Consider the following 5,266-nt stretch of genomic DNA (forward strand, 5'->3'; position numbering starts at 1 on the left):
TTGGGACAACTTGCGCCGTTGGAAGCTAATTCCAACAGCCCACACAATACTGAACGGTCCCAAAAGCACAATTCCAAGTCCGTTGAAAATTATCGGGGCAGGTTTGACCGGTAAAACCAATGGCACCTGAGTGATCTCGGCCCTCCCCGGCCCGAACCTGAGATTGCGGGCCGGAGCGTGGTTGTAACGTCACTGTATGTTTCCCATGACATATGTGTTCCAAGGGTGAAAAGAATCAAGGCATTCCGACTTGTACGAAGGAGAGGTGCGCATAATACCCGATTCATCGTTCGGAAGCAGTTCTGAACCGCACGATTTTCAATACGATGCACTCTGGATCGTGCGGATCGGCCCGACCATAGTCGTAGCCCTCTGAGTTAGTTTGAAATCAGCATTGGTTTGACTTGAATCCGACCCATAACGAATGAGTTATGGCCAAAACAATGGACGTCTACCGGGAAACGGAGCCAAATGGAGGCCACTTGGATTCTGTTGTCTTGGCCCCGTTTCTTGCGAAATAATGTTTCGGCCTTATCTCCCTCGTTACTTATCGGATTGCGGCGATTCACGCGTCTATGGAAACCTTATTCCGATCCCTACGGCCTAATGCGGTCGAAATTGACGTTCGACTTCCGCACAAAAAACTGGGCAAGAAACGGGATATAGCCCTTGACGGAAAACGCAGATCCCCACTGTTTTGGCCGTATCTCCTTCGTTACTCGACGGATTGGGACGATTCTTGCGCCCTTGGAAAGCTAATTCACAGGCCCACAACAATACTGAACGGTCCAAATCACAATTCCAGTCCGTTGAAAAATTATCGGGCAGGTTGACCGGTAAACCATGCACCGAGCGATCTCGCCCTCCCGGCCCGAACCGAGATGCGGTCGGAGCGTGGTTGGAACGTCACTGTATGTTTCCCATGACATATGGGTTCCAAAGGTGAAAGAATCAAGGCATTCCGACTTGTAACGAAGGAAAGGTGCGCATAATACCCGATTCATCGTTCGGAAGCAGTTCTGAACCGCACGATTTTCAAATACGATGCACTCGGGATCGTGCGGATCGGCCCGACCATAGTCGTAGCCCTCTGAGTTAGTTTGAAATCAGCATTGGTTTGACATGAATCCGACCCATAACGAATGAGTTATGGCCAAAACAATGGACGTCTACCGGGAAACGGAGCCAAATGGAGGCCACTTGGATTCTGTTGTCTTGGCCCCGTTTCTTGCGAAATAATGTTTCGGCCTTATCTCCCTCGTTACTTATCGGATTGCGGCGATTCACGCGTCTATGGAAACCTTATTCCGATCCCTACGGCCTAATGCGGTCGAAATTGAAGTTCGACTTCCGCACAAAAAACTGGGCAAGAAACGGGATATAGCCCTTGACGGAAAACGCAGATCCCCACTGTTTTGGCCGTATCTCCTTCGTTACTCGACGGATTGGGACGATTCTTGCGCCCTTGGAAAGCTAATTCACAGGCCCACAACAATACTGAACGGTCCAAATCACAATTCCAGTCCGTTGAAAAATTATCGGGCAGGTTGACCGGTAAACCATGCACCGAGCGATCTCGCCCTCCCGGCCCGAACCGAGATGCGGTCGGAGCGTGGTTGGAACGTCACTGTATGTTTCCCATGACATATGGGTTCCAAAGGTGAAAGAATCAAGGCATTCCGACTTGTAACGAAGGAAAGGTGCGCATAATACCCGATTCATCGTTCGGAAGCAGTTCTGAACCGCACGATTTTCAAATACGATGCACTCGGGATCGTGCGGATCGGCCCGACCATAGTCGTAGCCCTCTGAGTTAGTTTGAAATCAGCATTGGTTTGACATGAATCCGACCCATAACGAATGAGTTATGGCCAAAACAATGGACGTCTACCGGGAAACGGAGCCAAATGGAGGCCACTTGGATTCTGTTGTCTTGGCCCCGTTTCTTGCGAAATAATGTTTCGGCCTTATCTCCCTCGTTACTTATCGGATTGCGGCGATTCACGCGTCTATGGAAACCTTATTCCGATCCCTACGGCCTAATGCGGTCGAAATTGACGTTCGACTTCCGCACAAAAAACTGGGCAAGAAACGGGATATAGCCCTTGACGGAAAACGCAGATCCCCACTGTTTTGGCCGTATCTCCTTCGTTACTCGACGGATTGGGACGATTCTTGCGCCCTTGGAAAGCTAATTCACAGGCCCACAACAATACTGAACGGTCCAAATCACAATTCCAGTCCGTTGAAAAATTATCGGGCAGGTTGACCGGTAAACCATGCACCGAGCGATCCTCGCCCTCCCGGCCCGAACCGAGATGCGGTCGGAGCGTGGTTGGAACGTCACTGTATGTTTCCCATGACATATGGGTTCCAAAGGTGAAAGAATCAAGGCATTCCGACTTGTAACGAAGGAAAGGTGCGCATAATACCCGATTCATCGTTCGGAAGCAGTTCTGAACCGCACGATTTTCAAATACGATGCACTCGGGATCGTGCGGATCGGCCCGACCATAGTCGTAGCCCTCTGAGTTAGTTTGAAATCAGCATTGGTTTGACATGAATCCGACCCATAACGAATGAGTTATGGCCAAAACAATGGACGTCTACCGGGAAACGGAGCCAAATGGAGGCCACTTGGATTCTGTTGTCTTGGCCCCGTTTCTTGCGAAATAATGTTTCGGCCTTATCTCCCTCGTTACTTATCGGATTGCGGCGATTCACGCGTCTATGGAAACCTTATTCCGATCCCTACGGCCTAATGCGGTCGAAATTGACGTTCGACTTCCGCACAAAAAACTGGGCAAGAAACGGGATATAGCCCTTGACGGAAAACGCAGATCCCCACTGTTTTGGCCGTATCTCCTTCGTTACTCGACGGATTGGGACGATTCTTGCGCCCTTGGAAAGCTAATTCACAGGCCCACAACAATACTGAACGGTCCAAATCACAATTCCAGTCCGTTGAAAAATTATCGGGCAGGTTGACCGGTAAACCATGCACCGAGCGATCTCGCCCTCCCGGCCCGAACCGAGATGCGGTCGGAGCGTGGTTGGAACGTCACTGTATGTTTCCCATGACATATGGGTTCCAAAGGTGAAAGAATCAAGGCATTCCGACTTGTAACGAAGGAAAGGTGCGCATAATACCCGATTCATCGTTCGGAAGCAGTTCTGAACCGCACGATTTTCAAATACGATGCACTCGGGATCGTGCGGATCGGCCCGACCATAGTCGTAGCCCTCTGAGTTAGTTTGAAATCAGCATTGGTTTGACATGAATCCGACCCATAACGAATGAGTTATGGCCAAAACAATGGACGTCTACCGGGAAACGGAGCCAAATGGAGGCCACTTGGATTCTGTTGTCTTGGCCCCGTTTCTTGCGAAATAATGTTTCGGCCTTATCTCCCTCGTTACTTATCGGATTGCGGCGATTCACGCGTCTATGGAAACCTTATTCCGATCCCTACGGCCTAATGCGGTCGAAATTGACGTTCGACTTCCGCACAAAAAACTGGGCAAGAAACGGGATATAGCCCTTGACGGAAAACGCAGATCCCCACTGTTTTGGCCGTATCTCCTTCGTTACTCGACGGATTGGGACGATTCTTGCGCCCTTGGAAAGCTAATTCACAGGCCCACAACAATACTGAACGGTCCAAATCACAATTCCAGTCCGTTGAAAAATTATCGGGCAGGTTGACCGGTAAACCATGCACCGAGCGATCCTCGCCCTCCCGGCCCGAACCGAGATGCGGTCGGAGCGTGGTTGGAACGTCACTGTATGTTTCCCATGACATATGGGTTCCAAAGGTGAAAGAATCAAGGCATTCCGACTTGTAACGAAGGAAAGGTGCGCATAATACCCGATTCATCGTTCGGAAGCAGTTCTGAACCGCACGATTTTCAAATACGATGCACTCGGGATCGTGCGGATCGGCCCGACCATAGTCGTAGCCCTCTGAGTTAGTTTGAAATCAGCATTGGTTTGACATGAATCCGACCCATAACGAATGAGTTATGGCCAAAACAATGGACGTCTACCGGGAAACGGAGCCAAATGGAGGCCACTTGGATTCTGTTGTCTTGGCCCCGTTTCTTGCGAAATAATGTTTCGGCCTTATCTCCCTCGTTACTTATCGGATTGCGGCGATTCACGCGTCTATGGAAACCTTATTCCGATCCCTACGGCCTAATGCGGTCGAAATTGACGTTCGACTTCCGCACAAAAAACTGGGCAAGAAACGGGATATAGCCCTTGACGGAAAACGCAGATCCCCACTGTTTTGGCCGTATCTCCTTCGTTACTCGACGGATTGGGACGATTCTTGCGCCCTTGGAAAGCTAATTCACAGGCCCACAACAATACTGAACGGTCCAAATCACAATTCCAGTCCGTTGAAAAATTATCGGGCAGGTTGACCGGTAAACCATGCACCGAGCGATCCTCGCCCTCCCGGCCCGAACCGAGATGCGGTCGGAGCGTGGTTGGAACGTCACTGTATGTTTCCCATGACATATGGGTTCCAAAGGTGAAAGAATCAAGGCATTCCGACTTGTAACGAAGGAAAGGTGCGCATAATACCCGATTCATCGTTCGGAAGCAGTTCTGAACCGCACGATTTTCAAATACGATGCACTCGGGATCGTGCGGATCGGCCCGACCATAGTCGTAGCCCTCTGAGTTAGTTTGAAATCAGCATTGGTTTGACATGAATCCGACCCATAACGAATGAGTTATGGCCAAAACAATGGACGTCTACCGGGAAACGGAGCCAAATGGAGGCCACTTGGATTCTGTTGTCTTGGCCCCGTTTCTTGCGAAATAATGTTTCGGCCTTATCTCCCTCGTTACTTATCGGATTGCGGCGATTCACGCGTCTATGGAAACCTTATTCCGATCCCTACGGCCTAATGCGGTCGAAATTGACGTTCGACTTCCGCACAAAAAACTGGGCAAGAAACGGGATATAGCCCTTGACGGAAAACGCAGATCCCCACTGTTTTGGCCGTATCTCCTTCGTTACTCGACGGATTGGGACGATTCTTGCGCCCTTGGAAAGCTAATTCACAGGCCCACAACAATACTGAACGGTCCAAATCACAATTCCAGTCCGTTGAAAAATTATCGGGCAGGTTGACCGGTAAACCATGCACCGAGCGATCTCGCCCTCCCGGCCCGAACCGAGATGCGGTCGGAGCGTGGTTGGAACGTCACTGTATGTTTCCCATGACATATGGGTTCCAAAGGTGAAAGAATCAA

Source organism: Salvia miltiorrhiza, chromosome 5 (genome assembly GCF_028751815.1).
Source record: "Salvia miltiorrhiza cultivar Shanhuang (shh) chromosome 5, IMPLAD_Smil_shh, whole genome shotgun sequence".
Classification (NCBI taxonomy): Eukaryota; Viridiplantae; Streptophyta; class Magnoliopsida; order Lamiales; family Lamiaceae; genus Salvia; species Salvia miltiorrhiza.